Raw genomic sequence first — 18982 nt, forward strand, 5'->3', positions numbered from 1 at the left:
ACCAGGGGTGCCCTCAGAAAGGCCACCTGGGCCACGCTTCTGAGGGTGCAGGCCAGCCCCGGAGTGCCGTCCTCCCTGGGTGCATGCTTTTGAACGCGCCACACAACCCCTGTGCCTCAGTGTCTTGTCTGTAAATGGTCGGAGGGTCCGGCCCGGGGCTGGCCCGAGGGTTCATGAAAAACCCAGTCTGTTCGGCCGGCGAGGCCCCAGGCACACAGTCAGGACTCGGCCGGCTTCTACTGCACGGAGATGCGAAATGCCATTATTTTAGAAAACAATTTCCAGTGCACCTTTCATTGTTTTTGTCTTTCAGTGCTTTTATTTCATTTTTTAAGAATGATGTATAGTTAGTATACACCACTATATTAGTGATATTAATTTCAGATGTACAATATAGTGGTCCCACATTTTTATACCTTGCGGTGTGATCACCTCATTAATTCTGGAAATCATCTGTCACTGCATGAACTTATCACAATATTGACTGTATTCCTCTTCATCTTTTTCATCCATCCTCCTACCGCCTTCCCTCTGGAAGCCATCCCTTGGGTGTCTGTTTCTGTGAGTCTGTTTTTGTTTTGTTTCATTTGTTTGTTTATAGATCCCACATGTAAGTGGAATCATGCGGCATTTGTCTTTCTCTGTCTGACTTATTTCACTTAGCGTTATTCTGGCCTAGTGGTTGGAGCCCAGATTCATCCTGGCATCGGGGGCCTTCCATGTGGTTTCCATCTCCTTCTGAAATCTCCTCCTGCAGTTCAGCTTGCCAACCTCCTGTGAAATCTGTCAGTTCCCCACACCCTGTTCCATCAGGAACAGACAAACTTCCCATACTACTGTCCTCCGCCCTGCTCCGCCCTCATTTCTCCCATCTCCCTAAATGACACCTACATTCACCTTGTTGTCAAGCTAACGACTCCCCGTCCAACCCATCTACAGGCTGTACTTGTTAGATCCAGGCAGGATCCAGCCACTCCCCACCACCTCTCCACCCCGGGTCGTTCGTGCCATGCCCGGCTCTCATCCGACCCACAGCGAACTTGACCGGTTTCATTTCCACTCTGTTTCTACCCCACCCCGCCTCTGGGGCAACATCACTTGCTCCCTGCGTAGTAGATGGGGTGAAGCTCTTACAAACAGAAAAGAAGTCAGATTGTGTCACTCCCCAGCTCTAAAACACCCAGGAGCTTCATGTCATGCTTAGAATAAAATCCCATCCGGGCTGCCAGCTGCCTCTTCAACCCCATTTCCTGCACCCCCTTCCCTTGCTCGTGCTGCTCCAGCGCCGTTGGCTTTCTTGCTGTTCTTCACACACACGAGACGCCATCCTGTCTCAGTGCCTCTACACTTGCTCTTCTTTTTGCCTGGGAAGCTCCTCCCACAGAACTCTGCATTCATTCTCCCTTCTTTCAGACTTCTGTCCCAAACCTCCTAGGACCTTTATCTGAAATAGCATTCCGCCCCTGCCATGATTTTCATTTTCCTTATCCTGCTTTATTTTTATCTGCAGTGTTTATCGTTACCTAAATATGTTACGTATTTATATGTTTAGCATTTGTCCCGTTACTAGAATGTATCTTGTTCATTCCAGTGCTACAGAGACTGTCTAGCACAAAGTAAGTTCTTAATAAATATTCGTTAGAAAAATGAATAGATAGCCTTTAGCCACCCCCTGAAATATACTTCCTTTTCTTTGCCACATTCTGGTTTTTTAAGACTCCATTCATTTCCTGACTTCCCCACAATGCCTTTCCACACCTATTTTGGACTCCCTGAGTGTTGCTTATCATTTACTACTTTTAATTGGTATTTCCCTTAGCTCCTCCCACTGATTCAGCCCCTTAGGGGCTAAGAATCATGCCTATAATATAATAAGAGCTAATTTTTTTGAGTACATACTATGTGCCAGGCTACATACCTGTCCCATGTCATATGATGTTTACTGCAACCCTGTGAGGTAGGAGCCCTTATTATTCTGTTCAAGGTGGGGAAGAGAGGCTTGGGGAGGTTAAGTTACTCGCCCAAGCCTATACAACTATGTCGAGGCAGAGCTCAGATTTCAACCTAGATCTGCTTGGTTCCCAAGGCTGGTTCTCCTAACCTTTCTCTTATGCTCTCTCGAGGGCTGTGCTCATCAATCTGGTCAGTTTTCACTGGACAGGCCCTTGACAATGTGCACCGTACTTCAGGGAAGGTAAAGGTGTTGCCCCAGGACACTTGGCTAAGACGTGACCTTGCCCATGAATCCTCATATTAGAAACCCCATCCCACAGTAGCTCAGCCACAGGATTACAGCAAAGGGCCCTAAGATGTCATTCAGAAGAGGTGTACAAGATTGGAGTTTGCTTTAAAAAATGTATCTTTAAAAAGATGAATCTGTTTTTCTCCCCACATCTGGTAGTCTTTTTTGAGGCCAAAGAGTGATTATGATACTTATTATAGTACCCACGCACCCCCATGACCAAAGGGAGATTGAAAGTCTTCAGGGGTCTCTAAACATGAATGACTGCCCTACTCCTAGGCTTATATTCTGCCGCTTGCCTAACCTCCTGCTTCTCCTTTATTACTCTAAGAGAGACAGAAAGATACTGGAGGAAAATAAAGGGCTGGGAGTGGGGCATCTCTCACATGGAAGAGAAACAGGCAGAATGTTAGAGGTGGAAGGAAATTCTGAGCTTGTGAAGTTGAACACCTTTAATTTACAAAGAGAAGGGGCCTAAGTTAGATTCACTTTTTAGAAGAGGCAGACGGGGTCCCTGGAGAATGAGATCTGCCCACCAGTCCACAGCTCACGTGTTCATGTTTCCACTGAAGACTTCTGAGATGATATTTCCGTGTAACAGACACAAAGGTCAAACAGCCTGCCTTTTGTCTGACGGTTGGGTCATGGAGAGAATCGTATATGAGAATAAACATGGGCAAGAGTTTGTATGAACTTCCCCTCTGACCTTCACAGAGATCCCCTAAATAAAAACTTAACTCTTCCCTCCTCTACTCCTCACTTTGTATTTATCCCTTCCCTTCACTGTGTATCCCTTGAATGGACCCCTCGAATGAAACATTCTCTGGACCGCATTCCCTGTTCCCACCTCCCCCCATCCTGTGTTACTGCTGGGATAGATTCGCATCCCCAATGACCCAAATCAATCTCTGCCTGCTCTGAGCTGGTCACCCACTCCATCATCATTTCCACTTCCTAGCCAAGCGAAAACAGCGACATGGCTCTTGAAGAACAGAACAGAGGGCAGGCATGGCCGAAGGGAATCAGCTTCCTCGGGGAGAGTGAACACAGTCACCTAATAACGTCATTAATATCGACGACCATTTGGCATCATAGAAGGCACACCACACTGAGTGCTTTACCCACTGCAACACTTGGTCCTTGCACAGACCCCTGTAGCGCTGTGGTGAACCCCGTTTTACAGGTGAGGCGCACCTCAGTTTGTTAGCCTTTAGAGCCTGGGCCACCCAGCACTCAGCCCTGCGTGTTCCCCCGGGAAACCCTGTGGAAACCGTATTGTCTGCTCTCCTTTATGTAGCTAGTGATGAGACCAGTGCAGGAGGCTGAAGCACTCGCCTCGGACACACGATTAGTAAATGGTAGAACCAGGTCTCGAGTCAGGTCCTTTTCCCTACTCAGCACCGTCAGTACCTGTTTCCCATGATGTTTTACCTGTTTTGGGGGGTCAGCAGTCTCCCCACCTCACCCTCTTCATACCCTTGAAATCAAGCAAGAGGCAATGAATGATTGCTGTCTTTAACGTGAGATGAGGCTCCCACATAGGGCCAGCAATTCCCTGAAGTTTGTGGACCCTAAACCATATTTAAAATGATGCAGTTTAAAAACAAAACAAAACAAAACCTGATTGTACAGTATTGTCTTTTACTACTTTTATGGCAGAAGTGCAGCATTTCGACTGTAGTAATGTCGGCCTGGCTTTGGTGGGCTCACCTGGGAAATGAACCGCTATTCATGTGTAACGTTCTCCGCAGAGAAACCAACCACTATTTGTTTGTGACACTTTCTACCTGACTTAAGAAAACACACTCCCTGCACTCAAACCAAGTCATTGGCAAACTACTTAGGGCCCAAGACTTCTTTCAACGGAAGGGGTCTCCAGAGCCCCCCTCCCGACACGGGGAGGTGCAATAGCCGGTGAGGGCGGTGTGGTGCTCTGACTCCAGGGGGAAGGGATGGGCGGGGAAGCGCTCCACCAGGGCACACAACCCTGGAAGCACCCAGCCATGGCTGCACTCGCTCAGTGCCGAGCACGGGCACCTGGCTTTGCCCTGGAAGTTAAATACGAGATGCACTTCTCCCGCCTCCACTCTCCAGGGCCAGACCTGATGGCTTGACCCCTGCCAGCAGCCCCAGTGAGCCTGCCCAGCCAGGGCAGTTCTTCCCACGGGCCGAGTTATTCCCAGAATGCCTGGGCCGCATCACTGCCTGTCACCTCCATGTGGCCGCCCTGCAACGGAAATAGTTCCGGGGTACCAGGATGTCCTAATACAGGGCAGAGGTGAGAAGCAAGAACAGAGGCAGAGCTGGGGAGATGAAATCTGAAGATCTGAAGGGCAGCTCTAGAAATTTCTATACTCCCTCTGACACAGATGTGCACAGCCACGCTGGGTTCCTGCAGTAGCTTTTGGCAGGACAGGCATCTTGAGCGCTGCAGGCCATTAACATCAATGGCCGGGGCAAAGGTGTTCCTGGACGGCAGACACCCCGGCCTTTGCCTCAGCAGTCTCCGCAGCGTGGCCTGAGGTAGCCTCTACTTCACCACAGCTGCACTCTCTCCTCCACGCACTTCCTGAGCTGTGGGTGTTTGTGTGACTGTGAGGGCTGAGCAGGGAGGGCACGGCGACCCGAGGCTGGAAAGCCGTGGGACGCAAAGGGAACAGAGAGCACCAGTTGGCTTTCTCTCTGAACCCTTTCAAGAGTCGGGGGTCCTCCGGCAGACTCCCTCCTCCTCGTGGGTCCCTGGTTCCTGACACCCCAGGAGGATGGCCTGCTTTGCACTCTCTAAAGCTGACCGGGCCTTCCTGCTTTGCCTCCCCCAGCCCTGCTTCCCAAGGGCCCCCTCTCTAGCTCAGCTTCAGCCTTTGGAAGCTCTGAAGCCATCTCTCCCAGTGGAAGTCCAAGTGGCATTTCGGGGCTGTGACCTCCACAGAGGAAGCCAAATGAGTTGGGCCAAGGCTAGAGCCCTGAAAAAGAGGGCCCCCAGGGGCTGCCTGGGGAAGTGCAGTCAGGGGCTCTGCTGGACTGTAGGGTCCCATGCACCGAGCCTCCAGAGCAAGGGAGAAGGGCTTCTTCCATCCTGACCTCAGACAATGACAGTGAGGGGAGTGAGAAAATAGGCGGTTCAGGAGGGATCTCCACACCTGGGCTGTTGGGCACACCCAGGGTGTCAGAGACCTGACCTGTTTTCAGAATGCCACTGAAAGTGCTGGGCCACTGGCGGGACTTCTGCTGGGGTGTCTGGAGTGAGCAGTAGGAAGAGGTGATGGGCATTATTTTTCAAGGAGCACTTGGTCCCTAGGGAGATGGCCCATATCTTAGCTTAAAACAGCAAGTGTCAACATCAAGCTCACCAGAGGGTAACCCCCATGATTACTAACTACTCACCTAGCTCATAGGTAACACACGGGATCTGGGATCAGAATGCCCGAGTCTGCAGGCTACCTCTAAGGCTTATTAGTGGTTGACCCTGGGCAATTTATGTCAGCCCCCTGAGCTTCCTGTTTCTTATCCGTAAAGTGGGGATAATCGTACCTCAGGGGTGTTGTGAGGATTAAATGAGAAGCTAAGCAGCGTGTATGGTGCTTGGCACAGTGCCCTGTAAACGGTCGACCATCAGTGCATGTTCATGAGTCACTGGCATCTTATTTGGGCCAGCACTGACCTGGGTACTCGGGATGAGGAAGGCAGTTTCTGGCCTGTTTTGTCTACAGGTTGGGAGAGGCGAGTCGCCTTGCCTCCACTCCGGGATCCCGGTTTCCTGGCCCCTACATCACTGGCTTCCTTGCAGGTTGTAGCCAGGATCTGGCCCCACCGGAAGTGAGCACACAAGAAGTGTTTGTTTATTTCTCAGCCATCTGAACTCTTCATGCTTCTTTGAGTTGATGGGTTGGACTGAAAGAGGGAGTACAAAAAAAAAGTCTTCTTGGTAGATTTGTGATACATCCTGTTTCAATAAACTGAAAGTGTCTGGGGTCAGAGTTGTGTCTGATAGTAGCTTTACCAAATGCATCCTTTGCCTCCTTTAAGGGCTTGGAGGTAAAAAGAAGAAATAGCTAGTTCAAAATTAGGACATTCTTATTTTCTATGCAACGTAATTCATGGACTTCAGAATGGACTGATGGCCCTTTAAAAATACATACGCAGCCAAGGATGACTTAAATGTCACTGTTAGTATAATATAGTATTTTTCAACTTAAGGCTTTGACTTCTGCTAACAGATAAATCCATCTCCCCTCCTCTCCATTTTCTTCTCACAAAGATGCTGGGATAATGCCTCAAGCTATTTGCATTCATTTACACTTGAGCTCAGATGAGATTTAGAATCTTTATTGAGAGCAGGGTTGCTCTAGGAAAACCATTTGGTGTTCTAGTAAGGGTAGTGGGGCTCAGAGTTCAAAGTCTGGGGTCCTTGCACTGTGTGGCTTTCGGGAAATGAATGAACTATCCTGGGTTCAAGTTTGCTATGTGTGAATGGAGATTCGAATTCCCACTGTGCATACCTATCTGGTTGATCCCAATAATAACCACTAATAGAGATATTTACAGTGTCTGTTCAAATTGCCCTTTCTCCCTTTGTCTAAGGAATGTTCTCCCATTTTTCCCCAGCTGATAAGCGAGTCCCAAGCAGCTGTGTGTCTTCTGAGTGACTTCTCACCAGCCGAAACTGAGGGGGCAGGGCACCCCATATTTTAGCTGGGCTGACCGCATTCTCTCTTCCAGAATGTGAGCATTGTGGTTTAGAGGAGACAGCTCATCTGTGCTGGTGGGCCGCAGCCACCTGGGAGCCATGGGGTGTCTTTCCACGTTTTGAGTTCCCTGTGAAGTCCCCAAACCTAATTTGCAGAGAGAGAGAGAGAGAGAGAGAGAGAGAGAGAGAGAGGATGAAGCAGACGTACCGGGAAGAGCAAGGACCAGAGACTGAGTCATGCCTGGGTTCCTGCACGCATGTCAGATGTTTATTCCGGGCTTTTCCTAGTGTCTGGGAATGACGTTCCTGGCCGTGGGTTTTCAGTGGCATTCCTTTATCTTTGTAATAGCTTCCTCTTTTTGCCCAAGCTATTACAGGGTGATTTCTATTCCTTGCAAGAAAAATGTCTTTATCAGATTAAGGCACTGGCGTGTGGAGCTGTGAGGGCTTGGGGCAGGATTCCCTGGTGGGAGGGGCTCAAGGAGCGACCAGCCGACAGATCGCCCCCTGGGGAGCCTGTTCCCCGGGGGCTGGGTTTCCGTCCCCTGATCTCGCTGAGGCCCCCAAGGACCTCAGAACTTTCCAGTCTAATAAATATTCCTCACTCTGACCTCCTCAGCTCTCTGAAACACTCAGGGTCCTAACCATGCCATCTTTTTTTAACCTACAGTACCATTCTTATTCATTTTATTCTGTGACGTTTTTACAGTGTTCCTGAGTTCTAATTGGTAGGCAATAAATGGCACATACTTGAAGTGCACAATTTGACGGGATTGGTACCCGATGTGTCTGATGCTGGGGAGCCGCCACACAGGGAAGACGGTGAATGTGTCCATTACCCCTGAACGTTCCCTGCGTCGTCCCTTTGTCGGCTCTCTCCTCCCCTGACCCCAGGTTTCCTGACACTCACAGATCTGCTTTCTGTCACTATAGGTTAGTTTTCTTTTTTTTAGCATTTCGTATAAACAGAATCATATAGCACATGCTGTTTTTAGAAACCAGCCCTTCATTAACTGTTTGAGCACTTAGTCCCCGAGGGTGTAGCCAAGAACTGAAAGGACACCATTCTAGCCATCAGGGACGTTCAGTCTATCAAGAAAGGCAGATACTGAACGAGAATTGCAGTTAAGTCTGCTGTGTGTTTTCATAAGAGGAGAAGCAGTGAAGGAGATCTATACCAGGAGGATTTAACTTGGGTCTTATGAGGGATCGGAAGGCCAAAAGGGGTGAGACCGGTGAGAGGTACAGGGAGGGAGCGGAGTGTGAGGGGGTTCCAAGGAAGGAGAGAGCGTGGCATGTTGGAGGGGCAGGGCGGCTGGAAGGAAGGGCAGGGCGGCTGGAGACCTTCGGGCTGGAGCGGAAGAGGAGAGTGCGGAGAAGTGGGCCACCGTTGTCCTCGCGGCTCAGCTTCTCTGTCCCCCTCGCTCCTGAGTCCGATCCAGCCCTTCAAGTGGTGACTCATGTCCTTTCATTTCTTTGTCAAGACGTTTTCGCCATCTTGTTTGAGGCAGAGAAAAAATAAAACTACAGGAGGAGTTGAATTACTCAGAGTCACACAGCTAGCTGGAACAGAAGTGTGGATATATCCTCAATAACTCAGCTGTCCCAAGTCCAAGTCCAACACTTCTGCACACCCAGGTGGCAGGGTAGAGCGTCAGCTCCCAGGCCTTGGAGCACCTGGCACGGCAGGAGACTCCGGCTTTATAGTGGGAATCAACGTGAGTGGGCGTGTCAGCCGTCAAAGACACAGGGCCGGGAGTTGTTTCACTGACACGGAGACAGCCCCACGCCACTTAGCAGTTGATTACCTACTGGCAGCGAAGCCTGTTTATGCCATCTCTCACCTTTTCTTCCAATTTAATGAGGTAATTAGTGCTATAAAAAGCTATGAAAATATAAATGTAAGAAAGCATGTTGCATAATTAATAATATATGCATATGCATGGCAGGGTGTTTCTTTCTGGCATACATACATACAATGTATGTCATTAATTGAAAGATAATCACTTCGCTTAACCACAGGACATTGGTATAAGTCACGCAGCCTCCACGTCAGCTCCTAGTCTGACTGCAGGGTTCACCATGCTGATCACACAGAGGACCAGCAGGGCACAGGGGCCAGGGTGCCTGGGGCAGAGCACTGAGGGACTGACTGGCTGCTGGAACCAGTTCTGTGCTAGCTCACTCTGTGGCATGAGTTGGTTTTCTCTGGGCCCCAGTGTCCCCACCTGTCAGCTTGCGGGCAGGACTGCATCGGCAGTTTACATCAATGAAGGCAGCACATGTCTTTATTCAAGCAAAATCCCACGTGGAAACACATGGAAAACACAGAAGTAGAGTCTCTCCTTCTTGGGGCAGGGGCTCTCCTCTAGTTCCATGCTTTCTTACTCTGCGCCTCCCCCGTGTCCCTCAGGGACACAGACATGACTCTGGAAAGTTCCGGGCTAGATAATTGGAAAAGTCCCTTGTAGCAATTAGTCTTCCTTCCAGGACTGTGAGCGACAGAGGGTCACATCAGGCCGCACGGAGTGCTGGGGAAACTGGATGTGGGGTTGAGAGAGCCAAGTTCCCACTGGGTCCCTGCTCCCTGTTGGCACTGTGGCCTCACGTGTGGCGTCGCCTGCTCAGCTTGTCTGTCTTTCCCTTTCTGTTTGTCAAGAAAGAAAGTCATCCTCGTCCCCTCTTATTCTGCAGAGATAGCGAATTAGATAGTGTATGTCAAAGTGCTCTAAATGTCAAGCATACAATGAAGAGACGGAAGTCCTCTTACCCCGAGGTTGAGGGATGAAGGCTCTGAACCCAGTCACTGTGCCACTACTCACTCTGTGACCTTGAATCAGTAATGTAACCTTTCTGTGCAGCAGTCTCTTCATCTGCAAAGTGGGCATCATAATACTACTTTGTATACATTGTTGGGTTAACATATCCATTACATTTAAAAGCAGCATCTACATGCCGTAAACTTTCAATATTATTGTTCGTTTTTAAATTATCATCGACCTTGGTGGAAAGCATGAGGAGGCCTAGAGTCTAACCTTGAGCCTGCTGCCCCCTGCATGTGAGTCCTAATCAGGTAGACAGGTCATCTTGCAGAGTTCTGCAGATCACATCAGAGAAGCGAGCAAATGAAACCCTGATATTCACGTGGTTTGAGAAATTAGCACGTATTTGCTAATACTGAACTAGACATGCCTTCTGAAGACAACGCTAAATTAAGTAGCAGTATTAAAAATTGATCCTGAGTGTTAAAAGGAAAAGGTAACAGGTTTAATATGACATTCAAGTTTCTTGTTACCTCTTTGGTTAAATCATGAATAAAATATGCTATATTTTAAAGTAAGGCTTGTACAGGATTAGGGAAGAGGAGACAGCACAGATAAATCGTTTACCACCTCGAGTCAACCACCCACCCCAGCCTGCAACGCTGGGGAGCCTGAGAAACAGAGAACAGACTGGGAGAGGGGTTTCGGATAGAAAAGTTGGTGCTCCGTGAGCCTGCCTGCTGAAGGGAGTAAGGGCAGGAGCCTGCACTTCACCTGAAGCCTGGGTAGAGGGGCTTTAAGAAGACCGCTTAGGAAGAATCTCTGTGTTCCTCAGAGTCAAACAGCTGGAGGAGCAGAGGCAGGGGCGTTGCAGGAGACTGGTTATCATTCCGGAGAACTTCCTGGCCAGCAAAGGGGAGGAGGCAGGTAATCAGACAGTGGTCCCAAAGGGAGGCTCTCGGGGCAAAAGATCCTTAAACAATCCCAGTGGACTTGATGTAGGCCATGTGTGATGGACCCTGACATGGGGTCACCTTAGGGCTTTCCAAGGTGGCCTCCTGGAGTAGTGAAAAGGTCTCCCCCAAAAGAGGTGAGAGGTGTACTTCCCAGTCCTCAGGGATTGATCAAGGAGCTGCAAGTAACGAGGCACCGTGAAGGTGCTTGACAAAGGACCTGTGCACTCCAGGCATCCACTGGTAAAGACTCTCTGCCCCGCCCCCTCCGAAGAAGACAGTCACCTGTGAGCACCCCAGCCCCGGGAGCGCACTGTCTATTCACTGCCCATCAGCCACGCCGGAACTTCCGGCCCCATGCCACCACGTCCCCTGACCCTGAAGAATCAGGGTTCTCTGTTGGCAATACGGAAGAAGGTGGGGAGAAGGATTAGAAGCTATCCACGATCTGTGTCCCTGTCCACCATTGATAAGTTTCTACCTAAAAGGGTATACGTTGGATATGGGGAAAAGTTTTTCATTTAAATTTGAAAATATGACTATTACGTGAGACTAGATACTTCATTCTCTGGATTAAACTGTGCATATGACCTTGGGAAAGCCATGAGACCACTATGGGCAAGGAGGAGCTAGTCCCCTCATTTAAAGGGACAGCATAAGATGACAATATAATTGCTTGATGGTAACATTTCCCGTATCATGCTTTTCAAAATTCTGGTTATCAGGTGTTAAACTGAATGTTATGAAAGTCAGATCTCCTTCCATTCAAATAGATTTTAAAAACTGTTGTTGTTTTAACCTAAGAAAGAATGAAAACAAATCAGTTTCAGTCCTGAAGCTGTGTAAATCATAAGGCTGCAATCAAAGTGCCAAGGACTCAGAATTCATTGGTGAACTTGGGGTTTTTCGGGGACAAGGCTGGCCTTGTATAGAGGGTAAGCAGTTAACTACCAAAAATACATACTTTTAGAGGGATTGGATGTTTCCATCATATCCTCCACATTCTGCTGAAAACACATATTCTTAATATTGCATTTGATTCTCACTATTATTCTTTTTGTTTCAAACCTTTGCTCTCTGAGACAGCATCCTTATGGGTAAGTCACACATTGTCATTCTATGGAACAGCGTCCTGAGACTCAGAGGAGGCAGGAGACAGTCATTAGGAATTTCTTAGTTTCCCCTCCCTGACCTCCTGCTGTATCTAATTGGGCATTGCGTGGCTCAGACTTGATATACAAAACATATGTGGTGTTGTCCATTTTATTTTATGTTTTGATTTAATCTTTATTGTATTTTTTTCCTGTTACCATTTAGTCCCCTTATAACCCCCTCGGTGAGGTGATTTTTCAAGGTCACTAGGAAGGTAGTGGCTGAGAGGAAACCTGTCCACTCAGTCCCTAGCTAAGGCTCTTACTGTTTCTTCAAGGTGACATACCGATCAGAAACAGATTTCTGAAGTTGACAAAAGAGCCTAAGGTGCAACAATGTAAACTCCAAATATGCAACACTGCTTTAGGAATTTATGTTTTTGTTATTCCTTTCTCTCTGTTACATAACCAAAGGCTCTAGCAGCCTCAGCTACAATCAACAACTCCTGATATCTGTGGTTCCATCAGTTGTCTGAGCCCAGAAGGCCCCCTCACCTGAATTTTCTCCATAGGAATTCCACAGGGAAAGTCAATGACAGGTTCAAAAGATTGGACTGTGCAGATTTAAAGCTCAATTCGATGCTTGTTTTTAATTCCCAGCATCAAAACCAAGCAGAGCAGGAAACAAGTGTGAAATGAGAAAGATAAAAGAATGTGGATTAAAGTGCGGGGCCGGGACAGGAGGAGCTCGGAGCAGAAGCAACAGCCACGATTCAGGACGGCTGGTGGACGTGCCATCTGCAGGGGCAGCAGCATTTCCTGGGTTCCTTGCAAACCTGCCCGATGAACATGCAGGTGGGGCTCACCTGAAGTGACGGATCGTGGACTTCCTAATAGTCAAAGAATCAAAGCTTTGAATGAGACTTGCTTATTTGAAGAGAAGACATATCAATTTTTATTCCTTGCAGCAGCTTGAGAGCTAATCCTCCTTTTCTGTTGCTCTACTTAAAGGGGATGAACAAGCCAGCTAATTAAACATGAACGGCCACATCGCACAATGTGAAAGCCCCCTGTCTACTCCTGGGGCTTACCAGCTGTTAAAATCCACAACCTGCTGTGGCTCGGGTTCTGCTCTGGCTCTAGAGATTCTCCAGTAGTTTTGTTCCCTTAGACAAAGTACACTTGGCTTTGTCAGTAGATTCTTTACTGTTTTTCTGTTCATTCGTTCATTCATTCATTCATTCATATAGCTGTTGAGCATTTACCTTCGCTGGCTCAATTCTCAGCACAGGGTGTATAGAAGACCATAAGTGACAAAGTTGCTGCCCCACCACCCTTGTGGAACTTAGGTGTTAGTGGGTTTGGACTCTTCGCTTGTCTCCCATTCATTGGACACACTTTATCGGCTAGAGTTTGTGCCAGCTGCTGGGAAAATGAAAATGAATGAGAACACAGGCCCTCATTAGTGATAGCAAGAACTCAAGCAGATAACCATGTTATTAAATGGTGGGGTCAGTATAGGGGTCTAAGAATGACTAACTTAGTGATATGTGGAAAAAAACATATGAAAATAAAGTTTCTTAAAAGGACTTGGATTCCCTTTATGTTTCATGGTTATTTATAAATATTTATTTATAAAATGCTTAGTAGAGTATCTAGCATAAATAAGTCCTACATAAATTGTTGTTGTTCATATGATTTAGCTAGGCATAATATTAGGCACACAGTAAAACAAGGAATACTGAACTTAGAAGCAGCTAAATCTACAAGGAAAATGAGATCAGGGAAATTAAGTAACTTTTCCAAGCTGGAAGTAGAATGTAAATCTCCAGACACCTAGTCTGGTTTCTGTCCAATACGATGCTGGTGTACACACTACAAGCATAGCAGTGGAATTCACTGCATGGGTCTCTATTTTTAAAAATGAATAATGAGATTTTAACACGCTCTTTATAGGCAGGCCCAGAGAGCAAATGTGGCTGAATTCCTCCTTTCTCAGCTGTATCAGACCTAGAAAATTCTTTTGGAGTAATGTGCAGTGAGAGAAAGCTTGGGGTTCTGTCACCATCTGTTCTAAGTAAATACCACCACTGGTCTTTATTTAGCAATCTGTCTTCCTAAGATTTCTGTGCTCAAGTCCAGAGGAGACGGACAGGACATAGGGCGGTCAGCCAAAGTCAAGTGGGGAATAGCTATAGAGTGAACCCAGGGCTATCCACAGTCTCTGACAAACACTGAAGAGTCTGCCAAGGGCACCATGGCTTGGGTTTGGAAAAACCCTGGAGAACACAAAATTCTCCAGTCCCCGCAGCAGGGAAATACAGTTTGGATATTTAAATCCAGGCATATCTTTCCTAACCCTTTGAGCTATGTTTCCAGAGGCAAATATTGTCGAGCGAGTCATTCCGTCGTGCTGGGCCGTGGGTGGCAGCAGGTTGCGGGGACTGGGGACAGAGCCAGGCCTGGACAATACCACACAGAGGAGAAGTGGGGTGTTGGGAGGCTGATGGGGTCAAGTCAGGCAATCAAATTATAGGATGGGGCAGTGTGGGAAGGCCAGGGCTTGTGCAAATAAGAATCTGCAGGAAATTTGCCTGGATATTGAGCCAAACCTACACGGTGCCAGCAACAAGTAAAGGGCCATGGCTGGGAGACTCTTTCTGAGCCATACTCGTTTTCTTGCATGTTTTTTCATCTCAGTGAGAGCCACTAGTAAGCAAGCCTGACCCAAAGCACCTGGATGCCACCTTTCAGCGGTCACAGGTGCCTGTGCAGGGGCAGGAAACACGGAGACCTGTGGCTATGGCACATTTATGATAGTGAGCCTCCACGAAAGATCTGCAAGGAGTGAGCTCTTTGTAGGACGTGGAAAGGGAACATTTGTTCATTCATTCAAATATTTATTCAGCACCTTCTATGTGCCAAACACTGTGCTAAGTTCTGGAGATAAAACTGACAGACAAAAGCATCCATGGTCTCTGCCCTTATATAGCTTTCAGACTTGTTGGGGAGAATAGGTATTAATCAAAGATAGAGAGATAGAGATAGAGAGATAGTGGGGTGGGGGAGAGAAGAATGAATATGAATTACTATGGTGCATGCTCCATGATTTTGCCCTTGAGGATCTTAAAAAGAATATGCAGGTCATCACAGTATGGAAACTGGGTGTGGTACCTAGTGGATTGCTACCAAGCCATAAAATGTCAGTATTTTAAACCCACCAAGGTCTTTAATGATCATTTTAATTAGTTTAAGTGTTTGTCAAATTCTGTTCTACAAGAAACTTCATTCTACAGGAGGCTAACGGTGTGAACCCCGGTGAGGGGGTTTCTCAGAGGAATTTGAGAAACATTAGGTTTTATTTTAAGACATCATGGATCTTCTCAGAACTACAATGTAATATGAAGAATGTGACTCTCCAGGGGGGAAAGAATACACAGGTTTTCCTGAAAATATTTAGCTATGGAATGAAACATAAGATTCTTTCCTGGAACACAGTCTGTGCAAATGGGGTCATTCCACGCTGCGTGTTTCACACACTGATATACAGGCCAAGAGACTGGCTCATCTTTTACCCAAGATTGTTGCCAATTTTTGGCACAGTTGGGACCAGAGTTCAAAAACTCAGGAGTGGTTTAAAGCATTGCTCTGACAGGTTCCCGCATTCTTACCTAAATGGATAAACCACATTTTGGTGTATATTTGGGAAATGAAAACATGCCATGTTTAAATTCAGGGTTTTTTTTTATCCTCATTTCATTTCTTCTGTCTGTATGAGGGTCAGAAATGAAAATAAACTCCATAAATAATAGCTGTCTCAGGTTTAAAAGAGAAAAAGGGAAGAGGGAAGTATAATTGAAAAATTTTTCAAAGATGTAAATAATTTGCTATTATTGCCCGAGTTTTCCAAGACAGAAAAGCTCCCTGGGGCTTTTGCCTCCTGTCCTGTAGGTCCCAGCTGCTGTCCGTGGGCCCTGAGTGGGCGGTGCATGGCGGCCGGTGGCAGTGTCAAAATCCTCGGTGATTCATGGAGAAACCCGTTGTTCTCCAGCTTCGCCACTGCAGTCTTTTGCTCCAGACGCTGTGATTATGAAATGTCACCGTGGAAACAGTTCAATATTCCCTTACAAATATAAAAGCAAATGAAATGAAACAACTACCCAGAATCTCAAGCTCTCTTAAAATCCAAGGTTTCTATAGAAGCAAGCAGATTGATTTTGTGTCAGGTGATGAGCATGATTGTATATGATTGTCCCCTAAAAAAGAGCACCTCTCTTCCACTACCTGTCCAAAATCCCACCATTAGGGAGGCATTAGGCCCCTATTAGAAGAACAAATACCAGCCATCAAATTAATGGAGGTTTTTTGACAGCCAAAGGATAGTAAAATTGTATAGAAACAGAGCAAGTCTGGTGTGTCTAGAAATTTGCTCAACATTACCTGTGTATTTACCACATGCTGGTCAGCATTCTATATATTTTAGAGTATTTGATCAGACTTAGGCAGTCAGAATGATAAACTTGGTGAGATGACAGGCAGAGATTAACTCACTGAATTAAATTGTGTTTATGGGGTGAACTAGAAGGAATGAGAGGCAGGCAGGGCAGGGGAGAGTAATGGGGGGAAATGGGGACAACTGTAATTGAACAACAATAAAAAAAAGAGAAAAGAATGGAGAGCAACGAGGGGATCTAAATGGTTGCCTGTTTCATGTTGCTCTCCAGTGCCCCTTCTGCCCGGCCAGGAGTCCGTGCCGGCTGGAGGAGGTCGTGTGGCGCTTCCGGAGTGGCTCCCCGCCCCCCAGTGCTTCCATGGTGGGGACATCGGGGTGCGGTGGGGCCTCAGCCCAGGAGAGGCAGGTGAGAAAAGGCCCATTCTTGTTCACTAAATTAAACAATGTTAAGGGTAATTTAATTTAACAGTTCAAGATATACTTTTAACACATTGATTAGATACTTAGCTCCATATAAGATCAGCCTATACTGAGTTAGCTGTCATTTGTGTGTGTATGCTGATGTCCTGAGTGGTTACTTGTACGGTGTCACAGAGCAGATGACGTGAAGAACCAAATTTCAAAGAGGGCCTGCCTCCCAAAGCCACGTTGGATCTCCTGGAGCACACTGGGACATCAAGGAGGCACTCACCAGGGATGCTAGAGATGTCCTCCTTTGCACATAAAACCCATTTTCCTTTCATCCTTAGCAAGATGTCTGTATATTCTTGGATGTGGCGGTTTGCCCAGCTACAAGTTTGTATTTCCCAGCCTCCCTCGCAGCTATGAGTTATATGTATAAGTCATTGGTTGGGACTTGAAAGGAAGCCGACTGCCGTTTTTTGCTCCCTCCCTTCCGCTGCCTTGGAACATCCACTTAATGACTGGAGCCTCAGCAGGCATTGGGAGCCATGAGGCAGCCCAGAGGAGAGCAGCCATGTACTGAGGGTGGTGGAACAGGGAGAAGAGAGATCCTGAGTCCCTGGTGTCCTTTACATTAAAGGAAAATCAATTCACGTCTTATTTTATTATTTTTTTTAGAATTTACTTATTTATTTTTAGAGAGAGGGGAAGGGAGGGAGAAAGAGAGGCAGAGAAACATCAGTTTGTGGTTGCTTTTCATGTGCCACCTACTGGGGACCTGGCCCGAAACCTAGGCATGTGCCCTGACTGGGAATTGAACCGGCAACCCTTTGGTTTGCAGCCTGCGCTCAATCCACTGAGCCACACCGGCCAGGGCTCCTGTCTTATTTTAAATACTGTTATTTTGAGTTTCTGTAGCTATCAGTTGAAGAGAATTCCTAAATGATATACTAGTTTTTGTAAACCTTCTATTACAGATCAATGACCAATCAGAGAAGAAGAATTCAGTTTTAGAGATGGAAGAGACTCTAGTTTGGTCCAACCACCTTTTTTTTTTAGACTAGAATAATGAAAGGCAGTTATCCATTCATTTTTAAAAATTTATCAAGTGGGTAGGATATATTAAGCTCACGGAAACTGAAATAGAGAGTTATTTCCTACAAAGAACTCACCATATAGCTGAGGAGCTCAGTGAAATAACTTTTAAAATCCAGCCAGAGGAGAGCTGTAATGGAGGAATATACTAGAACAATTTAGGAATCTAGAACTAAATCATCTAATTCAAGTTTGGAATGGTTAGGTGACCTCAAGGAATGCTTTTACGAGAAATGAGACCAGGGACCAAGACTCTGGAGAGGAGCAGAAAGTTGAATAGGAGGAGACCAACCGGCCCATGGACATGGCAGGCTCGTGACAAGGTCTGGGCCTAACCCCAGGGTGTCAAACCCTGTGGCTTTTTCCTGCTCCTGTTTACATCACTGAAAACGTTTTTCTGTAGCAACGTTTTGACTTCATTCATTTTACTGAGACGATTTCTCAGTCGACAGTGAACAGCTTCACTAGTGAGCAACTGAGGCTTCAGGACAACTGAGGAAAATATGAATGAGGTAACTTTTTAGAAATATTACATTAGCTAAATTTCTATTTTAAAAAGTATTCGTGCTCGTTCTAAAAGGGCCATAGTTTAGAAAAGCACGAGGAAAAAGAAATACCTGAAATCCTGTCGTCATACCAGGCCTGGTTTAGAATGACAAAATCTCTTACCTTAGTACTGTCATGTGTGCCTGTGGAAGGGAGGGAGGAAGGAAGGCAGGAAAGAAAGAAGGACAGAAGACAGAAGGAAAGAAAGAAGGAAGGGCAGGTATAATGTTGCATCTTCTTTGCCTGCTTTATTAAACCTGCTTCTTGGGGCCCCCTGTGACCCGGAGAAAGGTCCAGCAGATAGGTCAGACTCCACCCCCCACCCCCACAGCATAACCCTGTCCAAACAAAACGGTTCTGCTTTTATCTTTTCTGTTGGTTTATAAATGAGAACGAGGGCCGTATCTTAACACTGGGCAGGCCCGATGAAAAGCCTCCTGGCTTTTTAGGTGAGCCAAGGAGGGAGCACTCTGAAAAGGACACCCTCCAGACATCGAGGGGCTGCTCGCTGCGGCGGAGCACTGCATGGCGTGGAGGGAGGCGAGAAGCGGCCCTGTGGTGGCCATGCCTGGCCTCCCCTCCGCTGTCTGGGGAAAGGCAGCTCCGGCCCAAACCAGCTTACGGTACTCAACCACCCTCTTCAGAAAGAAGATGCGTATGATAGCGTGGTTTTAGCTGCAAGTAACGGAAACCCTACCTCGTGTGGCTTACTAATGAGGGCATTTATTACTTCACATGACAGGAAATCCAG

This window comes from Phyllostomus hastatus, unplaced genomic scaffold (assembly GCF_019186645.2).
Source record: "Phyllostomus hastatus isolate PE091 unplaced genomic scaffold, TTU_PhHast_1.1 phas_contig_150, whole genome shotgun sequence".
NCBI lineage: Eukaryota > Metazoa > Chordata > Mammalia > Chiroptera > Phyllostomidae > Phyllostomus > Phyllostomus hastatus.